This window comes from Cyrtonyx montezumae, unplaced genomic scaffold, assembly GCF_038088225.1.
Source record: "Cyrtonyx montezumae isolate F1298 unplaced genomic scaffold, pur_monq_1.0 scaffold_13, whole genome shotgun sequence".
NCBI classification, from domain to species: domain Eukaryota; kingdom Metazoa; phylum Chordata; class Aves; order Galliformes; family Odontophoridae; genus Cyrtonyx; species Cyrtonyx montezumae.
Window position 1 is genome coordinate 37853189 of NW_027071859.1, and position 23874 is coordinate 37877062.

Here is a 23874-nt window from a genome sequence, read left to right on the forward strand (position 1 = left end):
CCAGTCCCAGTTACTCACACGGGCAGATAAATTAATTAGGAAAACTTTTATGCCAATTACTTTATGCCCTTGGCTTTCATATGTTTCTGAAGAGCGGCAGCTAATTAAAGATATGATTCATAATTACTGGTCGATCGAGTAGTTGAGTAATGGAATCAGGAACTGTTCCAAAAAAATTATCCATCACACCATTGCTAATTGTTACATAATACATAAGGATGTAGAATTCAAATAAAAAATTACTCACATTTGAAAGGTTCATTCAATTAGTGGGTTTGGGGTATTTTTTATAGCAATTATAAACACCAAGATAGTTCTCACATTTTTTAAAGATCACAGACGTTTTATAAATATTTATAATTAAATGGAGCTTAATTTCCAGAGAGTGAAAGGCTCATGGGCTTAGCTGGAGGAGGGGTTAGTAGTATATTGAATTTATTGAAACTGGAAATCAAATCTTTGGGTCAAATTAGGGCTCAAGTGAGATGAATATGATGGTCTCTTCCTGCTGCTGTTTGCACAAGCCACAGGACTTGGCAAGAATTGCAGGCTCGTTTCTAGAGAATAGAAGAGCTGTTGCAAGTTGTAACTTGGCACTGAATGACGCATAGAAATTTTCACAGAATTTGTCAACACTCATTTTTCACAGGCTGAATTTTCTGTCCCAGCAAAAAGTTTGCATCAGATACTATAGGTTGGTAAAGGGAAAAAACAGTGAATAAAAAATAAATAAATACATGCCTCCAGTATTTACTTGTTAAGTTTGCGGATGTGCTGTGTTACTATAGTTGAAAAGGAACAATCATGACACCTGTTCAGTAAAACACATCTACAAAACTCAAATGTGGGTTAACTGAGATAAACACACTACAGCAGGTTTGTGTAAGGGAGCAGAACATCTGCTGGTCACTAAGTCTGAAAATTGTCTTCAGAAATATCTCCAACAAGATCATTGCATCTTGCTTGAATCATCTTGTCTTCCCAAGGCTTGTTTCAGAGAAGAGACCTGTTACGGGATCTGGAACCTTGTATCAAACAAATTAAATAACAAAATAGAACAAAACCATTAACTAATATATATATGTGTGTGTGTGATTGTGTATGTGTGTGTGTGTGTGTGTGTGTGTGTGTGTGTGTGTGTGTGAATGATAGATGAAAGATGGTAGAGAATGGGGAAGACTATTCTTTGTGCTCGGCAAGTGACCAAAAACAAGAAAAAAATCTCAGGTACCTTGAGTTTTTGTTTGGTAATTCAGATACGGTACAAGTGAACCTGGAAAAACCACATGGTTCAGTCTCACACTGGTTCCTTAGAGCCTAAAGCAACTCTATGCTAAAGTTCTGTATAAATATCCATACAAGCTAAGCCTTGAGAATAATTCCTAAACCTTGCAAACTGGGGTCAGCAATATTTGCAGCGTGAGCCTTCACAAAAACTGTGAAGCTGTCCTAGCCAGCAGGTCAAAAGTTATCAAGAGACCACTTCAAGCTACCAAAAAAAATATAGCTGACTCAATAGTTATTTGAACTTCTTGTAGGGCCTGACCCTGCATATTCTTCATCTCCTTCATTTATTGAAGTAACTCACATATACAGTAATAGGTTTTTCACCTACTTCTCCATGTTTTTTTGCTGTACTTGGTTGATTTTACATGATTAACTTAACCTACCACTCATTAGACATATGGCATATGGTTGGGAGGAGGATTAATAAATGTTTTGCTGTGTTTGAATGCAAAAATAGAAAATAAATGAAAACAAACTTCCTCTCTGCTTCCAGCTCTAAATGACTGCTTATCTTCCATCCATCTGCAGGTGCCATGTGCTGTCCCCCTGAGTGTCATCAGGGAACAGCAGCGAATTCAGTTGAACACTTTTATACTCTAGCTGGGTTGGACTGTTATAGACATCTATAGCAGCATCTAGGGTGTCCTGTCTGAATGGGAGATACAAGCTTTCATCAGAAGGTTGTCCCAAAGATCTGAAAGCATGGAGGGACAAGGTGACAAGGTGTATACAGGACAGCAGAGGAGAGGAACTAGTGGACAGTGTTTGGGCTGTTCTGAGAGTCAACACCAAAATCAAGACTCCCTAAGTGCCACTGGCTCTCCCGTGACCCCTTCCTCTTCTTACACTATAGAGATGTTCTGGGGGGAACAGCTGTCTATACTTTTTTAAGAAGCCTTCATCTGATAGTGCTGCACCTTTTATAATCATACTCTGATGTTTCAGGTGTGGTATCTCTGTTTATGACTAGTGATGAAAGGAGTGGGAAAGGCTTTTCCCCTTGATGTGATCAGCAGCGCACACGAGGGAGAGAAGAGTGACAGAGTGATACATGGAAGAGGAATCTGCAGGAGTATTAAGGGCTGCAGCTGTAGAACTAAATGCTTTTAAAACTTCAAAGTTAACATCCTAGGGAATAATAAAGTGCAAAAACAAGTAATATACAATCATGATATTATATTTGATGGGAAATCAATAGTGAACCTGGTAGCCATATTACAGTGTGTTTCTATTGTGACGGTTAGTCAGAAACAGCTTTTTAGGATGAATGGTGACAGCATCTGACCAGCAGACTTCTTTATCAGACACGTACTCCTGCCCAGGAAAGGTGAGGATCGTCCTCACCTGCAGCAGCACGGCAGTGTGAAAGGTCTGTCTGCAAGGCAGATGAGAATAGGAACTCACAGCTAAAGAAAAATCTCAAACGCAACACAATGCAGCCCTATCTCACAAAATCCATAGGAAAAAAAAAAAAAAAGAAAAAAATAGAGACGCTTTGAAATGCATTAAAGCTAATGTCTCCACAGAAGTTTTATTTTTACACTTTTAAGCTGCTATGCTGCTGGTTTGTGAAACATTATAATTGTATTTGCATAAATGGAGCAGGGTGAGGAAAGATATTTGAGTGTGATACGGTTAGAGGGTTTTATGGAAGTTTAATTTCTTCTCATCTTAAAAGTAGAATTAAATGATTCAGTTGTATGGACACTTGTATGGAACTAGAAACCCCGTGGACATATGTCAGATCTCCTCAAGATGCAGCAGGGCACAAGAGCAGCTTAGTCAATGCTTTATATATTTGGAAGAAAAACCTCATCTTTTGTTTTGCTTTTGTTTTTTCTTTGTCCAGGAGTGGAGAAAGCATATGGTCTATTTTAAGATATTGCAGTCCATATCCAAGAGACAATTTTGGTCTAGATTACAGTGTGCATGTCGTACCCTCTGTCTTAAAGAGAAATAAAGGTTATTTTCAGACTATTTTTTGAATTACTGTACAAATTACCTTAAAGCAATTGAAAAGGAACAGTTTTGAATTAATGGGTGAAAAATTACACTGAATTATTCTCATTACAAAAATAGCCATATGTCTCACATTTAAAGGGAGATTTTCATATTTTGGATAAAGTAATCATACTGATGGTAAATGCTACCAGGTATCAAATTCCCCTATATTTTATATATTTTATACAAATACTTGAAAATAACAGATTTACATGAGAAAAAGAAAAACCCCTTCAGCCATATTTAGTGCTTGAAAAGTCACATGATCAAGACTAATTAATCTCCTGTGGTTTATCAGATCAAATCAGTAGGAGATGGATTTTTCATAAATACTGAGGGGGGTCTCTTGATGCATTTTACTTTGATACATTTAAACATTTCATCACAAAAAGTGTTCCAAAATGAAAAGTGAGTTTTGAAATAAGAAGCTCCTTTTTTTCTCTGGATGAATGAAAACAATAATATAGAGAGATGTTAATAAAATACAAGTTAATTAAGTGATGATAGCTTTTTTTATTATCATTACAGAAGTGTCATTTTCAGAACAAAAGTATTCTCATGGACAACTTCATTTAGTCCATTATATCTGGAAGATGGTCCAGCTTCTCCTCACCCATAAGGATGGAGCTCCAAGAGGACAAAAGGAAGTGGAGAAAAGAAGGCAAAGGTGAAAATCGTTCACACATCAACCAGTAATGCAAATCTGTTACCTGCGACCTCTGTCACTTTGTACTTCACAGCAGAAAGTAGTTCAGAAGCTGGGAAGTCTCTCATTTCTGTCTCCAAAATACTTCAAACTTGATAATCTCATGCACTAACTTTCAGGCAAACCAAATATTTGTCACTTCTTGGATTTCAGCTAATTACATGCTTTCACCGGGAAGATGCTGTTTATTCTGCATGCATGAATTTCTTTGTAGAATAAATATTATTTGCAGAAATGTAAGATAACGTGGTTCATGCCTGCCCGTGTCAAATGTAATAGGCACTGTTGAATGAGATGTACCCTCAGAGCACATTTTGTCATTAGTTTGCCACCCTTCTCATGTCAAAGGCAAGTGTCTGATGTTGTAACAGATTCCTACTAATGTCCTAATGTACTTTATATGCCATAAAGCTTTCACTAACAGCAACAGCATCTGGGTTGTGTCACTATAGCCAGTGAGATTTTTTAAGACTTTACAAAGTGCAAATTTGTTCTACAAAAACAGATAAATATATTATCAAAAAAAAAAAAAAAAGACTACATTGTCTCAGTCCCAGGTCTTCATGTACTGGTGCTAAATGAGCTGAAATCTGCTAAATGGCACATGTAGTGTGACCACTTCGTCCTCAGACTCTGCTCTCTGAGTTGTCTCCCCACTGAGCACAGATTAATATTAATACATAGCACTGAGAATATGTGGTGTAATACTAAAAGATGCCTCTGGCCTGAACCTCTGAGACACTTTCATCCCTCCCTAAGTGTGGTTCACCTGGTGCGAGTGCCCTGAGCGCGATGGGGCATGACAGTGCAGCCAAGGCAGTAATGTTTCAATGGGGATTGTGCCTACATGTAGACTGTCTCACAGGTGAGATGAGGCAAATGACAGTAGGATTCTTCCCAAGGAGAAATAACTGCCTTTTTATGACAGTTTTTCTTCAAAGACAGCACACCTCAAACGCAAACAGAGAGAAAGGAGAGCACCTTTTTGTGCATGTGATGAGTCCTGAGATACTCTCGCAATTTAGGGTTGAGGGTGGCTTGCAAGTAGGTCAAATCAATAAAAGCACCTTGCAGAACCCAGGCACATAGATTGTTAACATTATTTTCTAAAAAAAAGAAGTTGCTTGTTATTACATGATTCATGTTTGAAGTTTTCCAAGCACTTAAAACAGAGTTCCCATGATTTACAAGTAAGAAGAGATTATTAGTGTCTGAGAACTTAATTGACTGCCTCCTCTCGGCTGTTGACTTCAGCAGTAAATTTTTTCCAGTTACCTGCTCAAAACAGCAGCAACTGCCCCTTAAACACTCAGCACACATCAAGGATGGGAAAGTTCTGCGTGTATAAATCAAAATTGAGGCTAAAAGCCTCAATCTTGTAAAACTGGCACTGTTGGAACTAAATTGCTGGACACCTTGAAATCTCTGAGAGGCAAAGAAAATCAAAGCCAATTTCTAATGTTTTCCTTCCTAAAACTGTTCTCATTCTAAAATGAAGAGATGTGTGGACTATGTCAGACAGAGGTGAGGAAGATGTGGAAGCACAGGAGAGCTGATCTGTAGAATTTGAAGTCTCCAGTGCCACACAGTCACTTTCTCTAATTTATTCAGCGGTGAATTCCAGTGAGATCTCCTCTCAGCCCTGTTTATACACATATGTTCTGATATAAGGGAGCCCTCCTCTCTCACATAAAAGCTGACACACAGACATATAGCTTGCACATTGTACTCTCATACTTGGCAACCGATTGCATATCTCAGCTCCACTGTGGAAGTAAGCCCCACATATGTATAATTATTTTTAATGAATTAAGTCCTTGAAGTGTGAAGATCCATAAAGATCTTTATAGTCTCCTTTGACACTTGAAGGTAAATATTTGCATTGTGCATTTCAAATTAGATGTGCAACGCCTGTTAAAAATAATGGGAGTTGGAAGTCTAGTCTGTCTAATGATTTCCTTCCTGATCTTTGTGATAGTAGAGAAAATAGAGAGCAGGTGCTTGAGCCCTCCTCTGCTCCCCTGAGAGTGGAGAGAGCTGTCGGGGAAGAGAGCATCCTTCCAGGAGAGGTGCTGTGCCAGGGCATCTGCTCAATAAATGGTCCCTTTCCCAAAGCCATCCCTGGTGATAACAAGCACTTTCAGATTACTCTGCATTACTGAGATACAGACCCTATTCTTCATACAACTTTTCTATAACTGATGCTGATTTCTCAGGTCTGACAGCAGGAGGAGAGGACCATTGATGCCATCTCAGAGAGTTACACGCGGTCATAGGGCAGCTCTGTGCATGAGGGACAGTGTAAGAAAGCCAAACATGTTTTGGGTTAATACAAGCAGGGGTGGTGGGAGGCTCCCTGAGACCACCTAGACACAGTGCAGACCTGCTCAGCAGTAGAAATTAGCCCCTGAGGAGCTTACCAGGACAGTAAGCCAGCCCCTCCATGCAGAGCTCCTCACCAGCCTGCTTAGCACTCCTCTCTTGCCTGAACTCACCCAGCTGGGACTGATCAGTCTCTCTCACATCACATTTGTCTCAGCAGTCATTACCCCTGATAAAACCACTCCAATTTGGACCTTTCACTGCATTATTCAGAGTTTCCAAAATTAATTGCATTGAACCTTTTCCCTGATGAGGCCAAACCCTTCCTGTGTGTCTCAGTCCTGGATGGGAGGAGTAGAGTTGGCAGGTTAGTAAATGAGCTTCGTCTTCCACCTCAACTCTCAAGAGCTCTGCTGGGATTCCCAACAAAACCCACATCTCTCTGACCTGCCAGGTGCAACTGAGGGTGAAGTTCTCTCATGTATTTCGTCTACATGAGTAGCAACCAGCATACAGCATCCTGTCCTTCATTTCTCCCACGGTGTCCTTAGTTTTAGATATCATGGTTGTCTGAGATCTTATCAACCATTCTGGTCATCTCTGTTGTATTCTGATCACTACTCCAGAGCTGATACACTTACGGAAAAAAAAAAGTACATGTTTTTACTATAATGAAAGTTACATCTTGTTGAATACAGACTTTAAAAATTTAAACATCTGGTGCAGTGAAATTTCTGCTGTACATAAGGATGACAAGACTACTCTTCTTGTCTCAAATCAATAAAATAAACCTGTGATTACTGCTCCTCTGTTTGATATTTCTGAATAGGTCGTGATACAGACATCTACTGATGCACAGTGATACATTGGCTCATGGATGCTACAGCATAGCACCAATTCCTAACAACAACAATACACACACACACACACACCCAAAAAAAATAGAGCTATATCTAGGGTAAAGAATGGCTGGAAGCTTTATTGTAGTTGACTCAGAAGGAGGGAGAGTTAAAGAAATGATACGTCACTCACTCCCAAGTGTTGTGGTTGTCTGGTCCATCTCTCTAATGCACCAGCTTTGCAAGCCTTTAGTTAACCTGGAAACTCTTCAAGGGTGTGTGAGGAGGCGGGAGGGGGCTGGCAAGAGGGAAGGGGAAGAAAGAGAAGGATTAAACTGAAGCACTCCTATCAGTGCTACCTTTTCCCTCCAGAGAAATCCTTACTGTGTACCGAGTACAAGTGTATTTTATTAAGGAGAGGGAGAAGGGACAATCAGAAACTCTGTCACACTGTATCACTGAGAAATGTAGCTGTTTGTTTTTTTCGTTCTTTTGTTTTTTAAAGAAAGGCACGGCTGGCTGAAGTAATTTCTCACTCCTTTTTAGTGTCTTGCACATGGTTCAGGGTGCTGCAAGAAAAAGAGGCATGCTGCTTTCCTGCACACTATGGCATGAACAAGCAGAATGCGCTGTGGTTTTCCTCTGACTGTAGGCAAACCAAAGAAACTATCATCATTTATGTCTTCTTTTGGCATAGTCATACATTGCACATCAGACCATATACAGAAACCTACATGGCTCCAGTAGCTACATGCATGTGCAGGGAAGGCATTTTTTTTTTTCTTGCCTCCCTCGACCACTCAGTTGTACCCTTTAGTAAATCCACAATCCCCTTCATCAGGGACGATTGTGGAAAAATCTTTGTGAGGGTGTTGTCACCTCTTGATTCTCTGCAAACAATGGGAAAAGTGGGACTCTATCTGATCCCTCTTTGACATGGGACTGATCCTATTGCTGGGGAACATGCTAGGATAGTGCTCAGGTAAAAGCAGTAACAACACGAGAGTATTTCAGGTTTCACATTTTAATAGTTGTCATTTATTTAATCAGTGAGAAAATGAAACTATTTTTATTTGTAAGCATGAAGAGAAAGATTCAGCTATAGCAGTCATGGAAAATTATTCCTCATCTCTCACAGTGATACCAGCTTTCACTGAAAGCTGTATCTAAGTTATGACTAAGTAAGAACTACCATTTTGGTAGATCTCAATCTGGAAATACCAGAACAAATTGAGATGGACTCTTCCTTTGTGTCAGTTCCCTGCTCTTTTTCAAACAAGAAATACGATGCCTCCAATTTCCCTGATTACTAGTTTCAGTGTCAGTATTATCAAGGCAATGATAGGCTCTATACAAATGTCCTCCTAATGTTATTTTCCTTACAAAAGTGGTACCTGACCTGCAGTTTTTAGAGACAGTGTAGAAGAATAGATCATATTTTTTTTCTGCAGGCACTACCTGGTTCCCTAGCTAGCTACTTAATTTCATGTAAACGAGAGCCTTCATCCAAAGAGCACCGTAAGACTAATACTGAGCATTTTGCCATGCTTTCTTTGTCAGGATTACTATACATTTATGTTTAATTTATTCAGTCATTCACGTCAGCAAAGCTGATCCTAGAGTTAAAGCTTAACTTTCTGAAGACATGGCTGGCTTGCACAGGAAAGGATGAAATTACTGTGCCTGGCTGTGTACAGCTATGACTAAGCTTAATTGGCCTATTTGCGCCCTCCAGTAGTAAGGTTGGATTCTTGCAACTATGCAGCCACTGTCCTTGTTGCGTAATCGAAGGACTGACAGTTCTCAAGACTTCATTATTATTTTTATTAGTGGATCTGTTGGCACTGACAGTTTTTTTCTTATACTCTTCAAATAGGCTGGATGCTGGCAGCTGAGAATTCTGCATGACAGCTTGCATTGAAGTATTGGGGTATTTTTCATGTCGGTACAGAGAGGAAAACTGTCAACAGGAATACAAAGCAGAATCTCAGAAATGGTTTTATATGTCTTAGTTTATTTCAGATTTGGTGCTATTTTGATTTTTCACTTGCAAATCCTAATTTTAATTATACGCGAGCAAAGGTTATTGTTAAAACTGTAAGCAACAAGAATTTAATGCATCTAAACAATTGCTTAGTAAGTGCAGTAAGCAAGGGAAGAAGTTTCTTGATTCATAGCTGGCTTCCTTTATTTAGGTTACCACTGGAGTGGTTTCATCTGAGCCCAGTTTTTTTAACAGCTCAGTACTGAACGATGTCAAATCATGAATGGCCTTCTATACTCCTTCTCCATAAACGAGGAAGCTGAGCCCAGACAGATTATTTTTGATGTGGATCAAAAGCAAGGTCTTCAAGGATATGTGGGGAAACCTTTAAGGTTATTTAAAAAGCGTACTTAAAAACAGAGGAAAGATTTTCCTTGTCTTTGCTGTCACAAAAAATTGCATTGAACATGACTGGCAACAAAACTGTTGGTGTACAGAGAGCAGGACTTTCAGATCCTGAACACCCTGGAAGGAGCAAATTGTGTTGAACACAGAAGCAAGAGATGTGGCTCCTTGGCAGACCTCGTGAGTGGAGATGCCAGGCTCTGAAGCAAACTACCAACGGGGAATCAGTAAGTGTGAATAGCCCCAGCTAGGATTTAGAGGTCTTCCTTTCTGAGTCAGTAACTGAGAGAAAATAAGCCGTGCCGCTACAGCATTGCAGAGCTTTTATAAAATCAACTCTTCAGAGACACAGGTTAATTAATTAAACTCACTAACGTGGATATGATTAAAAAACATACTGTCAAAGTAAGAGGAGAAATATGAAGAAGAAAAAAAATGCATGTAACTTATCATTATTTGCACAAAATCATTGTGAGTTCACACAAAGGGTTTATTGAACACACATTGGCCAAATCTTATTGATGATTATGGATTTTCTGGATATGCCTCAAAAATAGCATTTTCACTTATACATAATTACTTTTTTTTTTCTTCTCCCAGTCATTTTTATAATTTGATTACCTCTATAGCTCCTGTAGTATAAGCTATTTATTGAGAAATTCAATAGTCACATCAATTTAAAAAGTATTAGAAATAAAGCAAAAAATCATCTGATATTTCAATTTGCATTTAAATAGATTATTTGGAGTTCTGTTTTGTTCCTATTATTTACATTGTAAATGACAAGTCCTCAGAAACGTATGTATATCCGTAAGTGGTTAATGGTTCTTGGGGGTCAGCCTACCCAAGCATTATTCATGTGGACAGATTATGACTGCACACTGAACATTATGACTATCCTCTTGATCTTTGAGATGACAGCCACAGAAAAAGGCCTTCATGCCCCTGTTTCCCAGCCGAGTTTCAAGGTCAACACATCCATGCTTTCAAATCACTGGATTTTCTCACCTATTATGTCTATAACGATTTGAAAATAACTCTCTGAACAATAACTGACTGTGATCCTTTCTAGTTCCTAGAAAGTCTAACAGAAAAAAAAATGGCAACGGACTTCTATTTAACAGTTATTACAATCTTTCATGATTTTGTCTATTTTCTTGTTGGCATACTTGTTCTGCTGGATAGGTCTTGCAGACAGGAGACTAGCTGCTCTCTGCAGCTCTTCTGATCTATTCTTCAGCAAGCTGAGAATCACTGCACAGTCTTGTTCACATTTTCACTCCATTCTTCAAGATGTTTTGTAATGTTGAGGGAAGTAAATGCTTTTCTGCTTGTTGGTAGTCTGAGGACTTATCTTTTTCAGATGCTCTAAGCGCTAATGAAACTGAAAAGAAGAATTAAGGTGATTTAAACTTTCCCTTTATTGTACTTAAATATTTAAATAGCCTTGTCAGTTCATATCCAGTGACTCTGATGTCTACTATAAACATGCTACCTGAGCTCCAGTATTGAAAACAGGAATCTCAGCCAAACCAACAGAACTAGGAAGTAGAGCAAACGTGTGTGTAAGTGTATGAGTAAAGTGTATAAGTGTATAAGTGTAAAAGTGTATAAGTGTAAAAGTGTATAAGTGTAAAGTATAAGTGTATAAGTGTATGGTAAATGTACCCCTTACGGGGTATCATTGGAGATTATTATACTGGTATTGTTGCAGCTGCTTTTCCTTTAATATATAGTAAGATTTCCCATTGCTAGAACTAACTACCTAAGACATAATAGCCACAAAAATGAAAACAACATAAAAGTTCATTTCTAATACAATGAAAGGGCTTTTCATAAATCTGTATGTCCTTCCAAGTCCTTCTAAAGCTTTAAATTACCTCATTTTGAGATTCTGACAGAGAAATTAGACTACTGTTTGTATTTTATGGAGTAAATTGTACACTTAAGTACGTAGAAGCCAATTCTACAGAACAATAAAATATATGCTATATACATACTTACACAATTGTCCATCTGTATGGTCAAGAGTGAGTGCACAGATAATTGTTCATCAGTGTATGGGCCCCTCGTAACTTTAAGTATGACCTACATATTTATTTGCATCTCTAACATTTAGGTGCTCGCTCTTCAGAGGGAATAAGCCTATGAGAGGAAGAGTCAGGTAGACACGCCCAATGGAGACTGCACATAGAGAGATCACCCTTTTCCCATTCTCCAGTCAACCTCAGATTTATTTTTCAATTCCTTGCATATACATATATATAGAGAGACATGTAGATATATAGATATAGATAGGCATAGATTATAGATGACAGATAAAATGAAGCAACTATATACATATATATATGATCACTTTGTAATGCATTTATACATACATATATGTAAAAAAAAATTGAAGAACATCATAGCATTCATGTATTCTGTTTAAAACATTTGCGTTTTTTTTTTTTGTCAACAGGTCTCTCCAAAATAGATGTGCAAACAGTATTCGTCTCTGTCATGAAACTAGGGGTAATTAACATATGCAAAACACTGTAGCCCTACCAGAAGCTTTTGAGCCCTCCTCTGAAATTTAGTCTGTGTTTATTTACAACAAAATAAAGTGGGCCCTTCTGGAAAGAAACATAGCTTTGTGGCTGCACCAATGCTGTCGCACAGATGCTTTAAATCTTTTATATCTACCAGACCTCCAGGGGCTGGTGTTGGATAGTATTGAGCCAGGACCAATAAATAATTTATGCTAAGTAGCAATTTAGTTGTTTGGCTTGGGGTAAAGAAATCCAAGAAATTCATAAATAAAGTTCCCATTTTGCTGTGTTCCAAAGTTAATTTATGTTACTCTGCAATTAACTAACATAAAGGTGAAAAAATATGACAGGCCTAAGGTAGAAAATAAAGATCATAAATCTGCTGTATCTTAACTAGTGGTGCTTCAGTGATAGTTGGTTCTCGCGCTTGGTTTCCCGTTCATCTAATTCACCTGTATTTGCTTGACCCAGAAAAAAATATAATTGATTTCTAATAGTTCTCCTTTGAAATAAACGATCAAACTCAACATTTTCAGTTCTGTTCTTTGAACTAGAAAGTAGGTACTAGATTTTGGCAGATGCTTTGGAAAAATACACAAAACATGAAACGTATCGTGGGGAGAAATGCCGGTCAATGGTAATTAAAAACAGCCATAATTATTGGTTCGTGTGCTTTATATATACATACACATTGCCCTTATAGACAAATGCTTAGGACCTTGATGTGATACATGCATTCTTCCCATTGACCTAATACCAATATTTCCTACCAAAGACGTGACTTTCCCTCTGCATCATTCATTAGTATATTGACACCATGTACTGCTTAATGGGACACTCTTCTACATACGAAAGGATGTAATGGTTGCTTTCTTTGAATACCCTCACTGCACTAGGAGGAATAAAATCATACAAATATCTACTGGATGCAATATGCAAAATGCAGAAGCTGACTAGACTGAAATCTACTCAAGAGTTTGGCAAAAGACTGGATTTGGTTTGTTTCAGGCTGAAGAGCTATACTTGCACTTTCTGCCTGGAAATATCCTATAAGCTGCTAATCATATTATTTAACAAAAAAATCACAGTTTGCTTTGTTGCATTTAGAATGTTGCGACTGCCCACCTCCTTAGTGGGGAAGGGATAGAGTAAAATGATGCATCCCATTAATCTCAGAGGATTTCTCCTTCACAAGAAGTACTCTTATATTTACTTCTACTGAAATAGATTCTTGCCTATCCATAAATAGAAAAAAAATCAAACACGATCATACAGAGAAGGACCAAGACCTCTGCTCCTCTAAAGCAGTGTGCAGTCACTGATTTCAGTGAAGCTACATTGATTCAAAGCAGTTTAATGCCTCGTACTTTCAACTTTAAAACTCGTCTTTGCAATTACTAGTAGTTTGAACAACTCCATTCAACATCTTTCCTTTCAGGATGCAAAGAAAGGGAAGATTTTTCCTCCCCTCAGTTTCACTCCTGCAGAGTACAGTGTTGCAAACATCCCTCACTGAAATCAATGCCTTCTTATAACTTCAAGGAGCCTGTGAGCTTCAAACCTGTTCAGAGGTGAAGTGGCAAGGAAGAGTTCAGGCTCAGACACTCAGATACATGCACGCTTGGAAAAAAAATATCACCGACCATTATCCAAAAGGGGCTGGTTATGAAAGAGGTTGCATTTGCTGCGATAATAGGACCAGAGTATGCTTTCCTATCAGCTGAAATATTTGTGTTTCGTTTTGTTTTGTTTTTTATGGAGGCATCTGCATGGTGAAGATGAACTTACCTCTTTACTTCCTGAACTAAAAAGAAAATTACATGATTGATTTCTCTTTTAGTGCAGTCCAGACTATCTCAATTTCTGACTCCCACTTATAATTGTGTTCCTGGCAGTGCTTTCTTTGTTGGTGGGACAGAGCAGCTGTGGGATGTGGCCACTGGAGTGATTATACAGCACCAATTATGCAGTGATTATACACTCCTTTCCCTCTCTTTAGGAGACTATGAACCACAGGGCCTGGGCCCTGGAGGAGCAGTCCTAAATTCTCATAGAATCTACTTTTGAGAAAAAAAAAATCAAATTTACCGGATAAGAGTTTGGAAAAGACTGTGTAATTTATTTAATGGAAGACAAGGTGTGAATCTGCTCATTAAAATTCATAATGAAATGCATCTGGCATCTTAACACTTCTTACTATTCAGCAAATAGACTTTTTTAAAGGCCATTTTGCTCTTTCTAGCAGAACTACATAGCACAGATAAAGGGTTTTGAATTGCGGAAATGAGAATACGCTTTCAAGTCTACTACCTCCAATTTCCAATCATTAAATGATTCAGTGGGAAAGTTTCTGTTCTACTTCTAGTGACCCCCAGCAGGGATGCCAAGCCGAACTGACTCTTGGAAGACCATAAGTCCTACAATTTTTAAATGCACATTTAGAAAAAAATAGAGGAATAACTAAACAGCAGTTCAGCTTGTCTGTACATGTCTGACTCAGATCAAATTTCAACCAAAGCAATATTTCCTCTAAGCAGCCACTTGGCTTTGATTAGCATAGGCCTGTTCCTCCCTAAACTGGACTCCCTTCACCTGGGAGATGCCCATTTTGCAGCAGTCTCAGTGAAGAAGCCAAGGACTGATGGAGCAGAAAGCTCTCCACTCTCTGGATCTGTCCCCTTACTCCCACATTTAAAGTGTTGGTGGCTCAAGGCACATTTTGCATTTCACTGTCTGATTTTCACTTCAGTCTCTGCATCTGCCAGAGACTGATGCTTTGCATTTTCACTCTCAAAGAAAGTCACAGGGAAGTTCAGAGGACTGAGCAAAACAGGAAAAACGCTTTCACACTTCCACATTTGCTGATCATTACAATATTTTGCAGTTACTTTCACTGAGCAACAGGAAAGTTAGTGCAGTCACTCAAAACAACACATTTGTACAATATCCCCCAACCTTCTATTGATTGGCTATCCCTCTAGTTACTGAGGAGGGATCTATATACATAAATATCACCTGATGCTGTCAAAGTAACCTCAGTTAATAATATTAAAGGGTGATCATCATTCTAAATGCTCAGAAGCATTTGTGCTACTTTCACAGCATCTGTTCAGGACTCCATTAAGCAAATATTTTTTAAAAAGCATTCCTTCCCCTTCTCGCATGATATTACTCAAATAATTAATTCATTTTCATAGTTCCCTCTCAGAGTATCCACAACTTCTGTTTTCAGCATTTAAATAAACACTGTATATACACATATATATACTCTCTCCAGTAACAAAACTCAGTTCTGTTTGCTGTAAAGAATGGAGTATGCAGCTTAAGCAGGACATCTCATGCAGAGATCATTAATCACTGTCCTGTTGAGCAGTAGCGTTCCAGGAGCTAAGCACATGTGTTTGAGCTGCCCATCATCCACAGGCAGTCTGGCTGCTTTCACAATGGTGCCTACATCACTCGAGGATAGGAGAGACTAAGCATCACTTGCAAGGACCCATGAAGAATGAAGAAAATTGTTCTTAACAAATTTACATAGGTGTATTTAATTCTTAACATTTTCTTATTAAAAGAGAAGTACTTTCCTCTGTGTGTTCTTCTGCATCTGTTGGGGGTAAAATCTTAACCTGTTTGGAGCCAATGGAAAAAATGCATTGAAATAAGTTAAAGTCACTGTCAGGATTTCACGTATGGGAAGAACTGTTCTCTGTTAGGCACTGTGGTACCATTTTTCATTGGTGTAACTTTGTGTTTCACACTTTTGTTTGCAATTACAACACTAACACCTCCAGTATTTCTAGTGAAAAGCACATTTCTGGATAAATATTTTTGTTCCATGTTAACCATAGTCCTGTTTCTCTTGTGACTGTATATTCTAAAATCAAGACAAGAATTTTTAAAGCGTTGAAAGCACTTTAACTGATAAACTCTTTGGTTTTCATTTTCTCTCTTCCAGAAAAAAAAAAATTGAAAAGCTATGGCATATTTTTGGTGATATAAAAATATGAAAAATCGGATAATAAATGTTAATAAAATATGTGCTGGATATGAATTAACCCTCACAGCTGCAACGAGTCATAGAAGCACTGATATTAAAAGTGTAAAAGATTCCCACATCAACCCATTCATGTCTCTCACTACCCAGTCATCCATATCAAAACTAGAGGAGTCTTTCTTATTTGTTGAATTCCATTTATTTTTCTAAATTATTTAGGAGCTAAAGAGAGATTATCAGAAGCTATGAACTCATAAAAAAATACTCATACAAAGCATGAATTTTCTCAACCCAAATTTAAATAGATAAGATTCAGCTTTCTATTCTAGGCCAATTTGTTTCTTATAGTAAAAAATGAAAGGCAAATTTCTTTGAAGGATACAGAATATCCCAGTGTCTACCATCAGTGAGAGAAGCTGCCTTCTCAAAGTGTATTTCCATCTGCACTGATTACAATTAAAGCATAGTTAACTAAGCTATACCAAGTACCAAATCTCTGATTACTAAGTGTAGCCAATGTATATTCTGCTCAAAACAACTTTCATTGTTCAGGCCAAAAGGAAATGGCTAACAATACTTATGTAATCTTTCAACAGATACCTCCCTGGCCTTTTTTATTTCCATGGGTTTTTCTGGATTATCCACCCAGACAGAGTGTTGGATTTGATGTTCTCTTCTTTCCATCTTGGGTTTTTTATATGACAATACGATCTTCAACTATTTTCTTTTAGCTTCCCTTAGTGTACGAGCGTCTGTGTAAGACTTACACTGATGTTTCTTTTTCCATCACAGCAACATTAATCACTGAAGAGTGCAGAGCTCTTCCTTTCTGCTAAATGACGATTCTAGCTGTTGATGCCTAGCTCAGATTGAATGCCTGATCTTTAAAGGCCTACAGCAAATGAGATGCCCCCCAGACCCATTTCCCCAGTGCCCCATTTGCCCTGGCTTTGAGAGAAGTGAAATGAATCTCACCAATACTATTCACTAAATACCTAACGTGGAAACCTCTAAGTGAAACCCACATTTATTGTCCAGACAAATAAGTCTGTTGTATTTGAACTTCTTATTTGTATATGGTAGAATTATGGCTCCAAGTCAAAGATCTTTCTTTGCTTTATTAAAACGGAATCCTACCTGCTCATTTCCCAAAAGAATATTGCCTAATATTTTTGACAAAAATATGACATCCTATGCTTCAGCTGTATTCTATTGATGGAGACATGACACAAAGATGGCAAAAAAAAATTGATTTTCAACTTTTTTTCCTCTTCTTCAGCAACAGACAAATGCAACAGTCCATGATAGAATTCATATTTCAAGATATCTCTGATGGACCTTCAGGGTAATTATCTAATCATGCCCACCTTTAATAATGTTATTCTTGTTAGTGTATTTATCTATAACACTAAGAGTCAATCCTGAAAACTATTTTTTTCTTCAGATCTTGCTGTATATGCTCAGCACATTGTGAATCTGAGCCACTACTTTTTGTAAATGGAAAGGGCTGTGCCTTCCAACACATTTTTTACCTCATTAAATTCATTTATAGTACACTGAAAAATTCTGAGTCTTTCCTAGTCTTTCAGAACTCAGGTGTATTACTTTCATTTCCTCAACTTTGCCATAGTAAATTCTGTTTTTTTTTGTTTGTTTGTTTGTTTTTATGTAATTCAAAGTTACAGTCCAAAATTTGGACCATTATTTGTCTGAACTTTTCCTTCTCATTTATCATCATTTTCTGCTATGTATCCATCCAGTTGTCTTTTTCTTTCCTTTAATTTCTGTTTCACAGTCCCCAGATAGAGAATAAAATATTAGGTTTGTCAAGCGTATATCATTGTTTAAATGCCTGGAGATGATGGGTTAAACAGCCCAATCAATGAAACAAACCTCCAGTGCATTGCAGCTACTGCAAGTGATGTTCCCTCTGGCTGTTTAAGACCTACCAAGTCAATAACCTATTAATATCATACTCTGCTAGGGTCAGTGCCAAACAAGTCACACGTCTTTTCAAGGCATTCCGCTCATGGGTGGATTAAATGAAGGCTGTTGATCCTTTGGTGGCCTTAAAAAAAATGTGTTTTTTTAATCTTCTTGTGAGATTAAACCTTGTTGACTGTGAAATAAATTAAAAATTAAAAATAGATCAGATAGATCTTACTGTAGCTACATAAAATTGTAGCATAACACAAACTGCACCATCAGTAATTCACGTGGAACCATCACTCCTCTCAGAGTCTGATTATATTTTACTGCTCTGGACTGCAAAGCAACATTCAGCAAACATGCCACTTACTTTGCTCTCTGTCTACATTGTGAGAAAATGTTTTACCCTACCCTTAAATACAGCAGGGTTCAAAGTCTTCATTTTTTACGATACATCCAAAGTAGAATTGCAGAGTGCAAATAGGCAAGATGCCACTTAAAGTACTATTCAGTATCAGCATTTACAGTCAGTTATTTTTCATAAAGAAACTTTCTAACCATGAAAACTTAGGTCTGAATTTTGCCTGGTATGTATTCTGAGGTCACAGAATCTCCCTGCTCACATCCAGAGAAATTATCTTTTTTTCCTGTTATATCAAGCTGTAATTCATTGCATGAACCTGAAGACCACACCATGATTTTTTAAAATGATGAACAAATAAGTATGCCAATGTGAAAAAGTGTTGTTACACCTCTTGAGAAAGTAACATTCAGTCTGAGCTTTGAGCACAAGGTACTGGGATACTCCCAGCTCAAAAGGAGATGTAGGTTGAACAAATAATAAAAATATATATCCTAATCATACCCAAATAAGATCTAATCCAGAAAATCTTTCTCGCTGAAATAGTCTGTAGGAATAATTTGTACTCAGGTTGCACCTGTGTTTTGCCTTGGATTGTATACTCCCAGGCCTGTTTTATATCATTCTGGAGAACAAGAAATTTTTCAGATTTTCTTGTCATAAAGAAGTTGTGGCACAATGGCATTGGGAAAATGTTCAAAGGAGGAACCAAGAGAGAAGTCGCCTCTCTTTCATATGCACTTAGCAAACCTCTCAATTCAAGGCAGTTAGCAGAAAATTAATCTTCTCACAGGTTCTTGATAAGGTCACTGAAGTAGCCTGGGTTGCTGCACTGTGACATGTTCAGACATTTGTCTTGAAGGATTCCTGTTACAGCTGTATGCGCAATGGGCATTTTAATTTTGCCCTATCTTACTGGGTGCAGGGAAGCATCAAGTTCTGGTCCTGATCCTGCACTAACATCATCTTAAAAAGACAAGAAATTAAAGTCTCTCATTTAGTAAAGTTGGTTTTCATCCAAGATGTCTTGGACAGTAACCAATTATAAGGCAAAGAGAAAAAGCTGAGAGTTGGTACAAATTCATTCTGAGGCCAGGTCTTATATCTGATATGTACTTGGGAAAGTGAAGGTGAAAGTGTCAGAAGGCTGGAGCTCAGTCCTAGAAGACAGTGTCTAATTCAGTCCAATACAGCAAAGCATTACAATCAGGCAGTGTTAAATGTGAATGAATTTGACTGGCTTCAGGAATGAATCCTGAATGAATGTCAAACCAGTGGTTAAGGACTCCTTGTAAATATCCTTCAAGGCTCAGCTCCTAATTAAAAATAAATACATAAGAAAGAAAACAGATCAACACAGAGAAAGAAATAAACAGCACATGCAGTCTTCTCCTCACACAAAAATTTACACAGGGTTCAAAATATATTGGCCCAAATTAAGCAGAAAAGAAAGAAAAAGTACCTATCTTCTCCCTGATTATAGAAGAAGAACTTCAGGGGCTCGCGGTAAAGCCTCCTGGCAGAAAGAAACTTCAAAATCTATCCTTTTTTTCCCTTAACTGAGAACCTCCTTTGAAGTACACTGCAAAGGATTCTGCCTGTCCCCAGAAGCCCTGTGCAGTGCCGCTAGCCATCAGCTCCCACCACTTCTGAATTAACATCCCACACATGCTCCGAAGGAGCAGCACACCTACATTTCCTAGCAGATAACTTATTTAGTATACAAGCTCCCGTTACCCACCAGGCCAAAAGAAAAATCACTGTACCCCTTTGGTATTATCCCTGATCCCCAAGAGAAGGGATCAGCTCTTCCATGAAACATCAAATAACACATTGCAGGCACAGTGGATTTGTGTGCATGTGACTAGGTTGTGTAATTTACACAACACTCTGTGGTAGAGTTTGGGGCCACGTTACTTCACTACTAGGAAGGTTTGCTGTCTGCATCCCTCCAATGCTTAGCATTCAGGAAAGCTTTACAATGGCCCAAACTTCTTCCCATTTTCTCAGCTGTACTGGAAGATTAGTCCCTCTCTTAACACTTCTGATTATTTGCTTTGCAAGTTCAGCAGCACTCAGTGCTCATGGGAACTTACTGTTGGGCTCCCCTCGAGAGGCAGAGCTCTTCAAAACCCACAATGAGGACCTACTCAAGAGAAACACAAGAACTATGACATCTAAATAGGCCAACTGTTCATCTAGCCCAGACCCATTTGCTGCAGGAACAACTATCAGGATGGACTTCCGAACAAAACAGAGAGATACATATCAGGATATTCATATCCTGACTAAATATCCTTCTTAGATGCAAAGTGTCCAAAAGTGTCAAAGTTCTGAGGCATAAAGTTTGATTGATTTATTCCTGGTCTGACACAGAAAAGTTTCTCTAAGGACAGTTAATTGATACTAGTACCAGGGTGTTTAAATGAATAATAAATCCTTTTAATTTGGGTCCTTCCAAGATTCTGGCCTCAGTAGTGTCTTGAACTATAGCCAGTAGAAATCTTCTCCACTAATCTAAAGGAGCAGAGAAGTCCTATTTCTAGTGCTGTATGCCTGCTTCATTAAAGGACCAGAAAACGTATTCTGAATATCTGTACTGCACAGTCAGGAAGGTCAACTGAATGACAGCCAAGCCTCTCTAAATGGAAATCTCTCTACTCTTCCTAACCACACAGGTGTTCTCTTGGTCATCAGAGAAGGACCAAGTAAGGCACTGCAAAGACATTCATTATGCACTCTCTGGGGACTGGGACCTCTTATGTTATAGCTTAGCTCTACCACCAAGCAGCAGGTTAATGCTGAGAAATATTAGATGAAGGTCTGCCCCTAAAATCTTCTCTACTTCTCAGTCACTGATGCCTTTGCACCAAGGACTATCCGTGAATACGTGTACTGGTAGTTGACCCACATCTTGTAACAGCTAAATATAAAACCATCTAGTCATTTTGTAAATTCTCAATGGCAGGAATCCCCAAATACCATGCTAAGGTCTCTCAAACACTACAGGCTCCTTCTCTTCTCATTTCAAGTCAGTGACAAGTCCCTCATGACTCGCCTTGCATTCCCCTTCCCAAACAGCTGGCACCAAAGAGCGCTCAGTTCCCACAGGCAGTCACAGAGATTTAAGAGCACAGCAACATTCCTTTGCATCCCTTCAAAGCTCTGCGTTTTCCAAATATTGCCATGTCCCTTTGCTGGGATGAAAGCCAGGTACACGCAAGCAGCTGAGATCTACTGCTGTTTCCCTTTTGTATGTTATTTGTCAAATCTATTAACTGCAATCCCGATCAGGCAGAACTAAACCAGTCCTGAAAGTGTGGTGCTCTTTCCAGGAAGATGAAGACAGTGAATGATATGTTTATATGGGCTGTTTTTCTTGATCACAGAGCTTAGTTCAACATATTGGAGTTTCCCTTTTGATCCCTGCCTTCTCCCCTGCCTGCTGCTTCCCCTGATTTCAGAGCAGCATCGCATCTTCAATGCTGGCTTCTGGACCCTTCACCAAAGAACTACAAGGAAAGGTGGAACATGACAGCAGCATTCAGACAAACTGTTAACCCCATCATAAAGAAAATGTATCTTCTCATTAAAGTTTTTCATATCTGAAAGAAAAATCTTTTATTCATTTTTTAAGAAGAAAAACATTTTTTATACTAGCATATAGTAAGAAACACAGTGTGAAAAGAAGGGAGCGCTTGAATCTATATAAAAACAGTGCACATTGCTTATTTTCTCCTCATTTTGGAGTTACCTTATTAGTCTTCCGTGTAATTCCTACTATTGCTAAAGTTTTGTTGCTTTTTGTTTGTTTATTTGTTTGGTTTTGTTTTTTATTTATCTGTATATCAGACAGAGAAATATGTTCAAATGATTTTGGAGGCTGGCTTACAAATGAAAATCAAAGCAAAATTTGAACAAACTGACAATGTTGAAACATTATTTAAACTTGATTGACTGAGGATATTTAAACAATATCAATAAATGTGTTATCACATTCTGATCCAGAATGACCAGATTTGATTTCTGTTAATAATTTCAATTTCTTTTGAGCTGTGTTCTCCAAAATGCTGCATGGTTATATTTTTCTTATTCTATGAAATCTCATATTAGTATTCCATCAAGCAACATGTATCAATGTTTTTTCAGGTCTCCCAGAATATTTTATGAACATGAAGAATGATTTCTAGAGGTCATTGGTGCTGATCTCTTTTCGGTATGGTTGAAGTCAGTGCAAATTTTATTGTATGCTCATTGCACGTTCAGTACAACTTAATAGCTAGTGGCAAAATGGAGCATTTAAGAAAAGCTGTAATTTCATCAGGTAAACAACCTCTCCTCACTCTACTCCCATATTATTACATGGTGGAAATCTAAGTCAAAGTGAGCCATTACAAGCATGAAACAGCCATTGAGAAGACTTCCTTGCTCCACAGTATTTTCTTTTCCATTCTGCAGTTCAATTATGATGTTCTTAGGAGGATGCTTTTAAAGGTTAGTGTTCTAGAAAGGAAAGCGTTAGGCAGATCTCACTGTTAAGAAAGGAAAAAGAAAAGCCTTCTTTCCAAGAACTAAACAAAGTAATGATGTTTGGTCATCATGTTCGATGTTTGGTCACCGTGTCATTTGTCCCACCTGCTGCTGGAATTTCTGCAAAGTGAAGAGTTTTATTCTGAGCACCCTTGAGGGTTCCTGGTGTTAAGGTTCTGTTTGTTACAGGAAAAAGCCTTTTTCTTCTTCCCTTCTTATTCCTCCTGAAAATATAAAAATGGGACGAAAGCCCAAATAAACTCCAGGAATTCCAACATCCACTCGTTTAGGCATTTGTCTACAAAGGAGAAAGAACTAAAACAGGCATTTATAATTAGATAACTCAAGAGAGTAAGTCCTGTGGAAGACACAGAATTCCAATAGAGGGTGACTTCCCAAACACAAGGAACAAAAGCAGGTCACTTATCATGAAGATCTAGGTAGCCTCTGTGCCCAGAGTACTTGCGAGTTCCAGTCCTGGACTTCTTGTCTTCTAGAGAATGAACAAGAAGAAACCACTCTCTTCTTTGCTAGTACAACTTTGTCCTCTTGTTCTGTGCTTTATCTCCCAGGGTGATACAGATGGACTTTGTTTCAAAACAACCTCTGATACGCAGTTTTACAGTGGTGGCTTGGTTGTGCGTGTCATGACATTACATATGCCATTATATATGCTCTGTATATTGCTTCATTGAAAAATAAAGATAAGAAATCAGAATAGAAACAGTATTTAAGCTATGATCTTTCCTGAATTTTCTTGCCAAAAAATATCACTAATACATTATTTTAAATGCAATTATTTTTATTATGTATAAGCACCTCGGAGAAAAAGCCATGTCCACAGAACTGGCTGCAGTGTTTGGAATATCCAGGATTGTTTTCTGTTTTATCTCTACTTGGGCTTTATACTCAACAGATTTTGATATGATGTCCTCCTTGTATTAAAAAGGAAGTTGTTGTTGAGTGTAATGCATATAATGACACC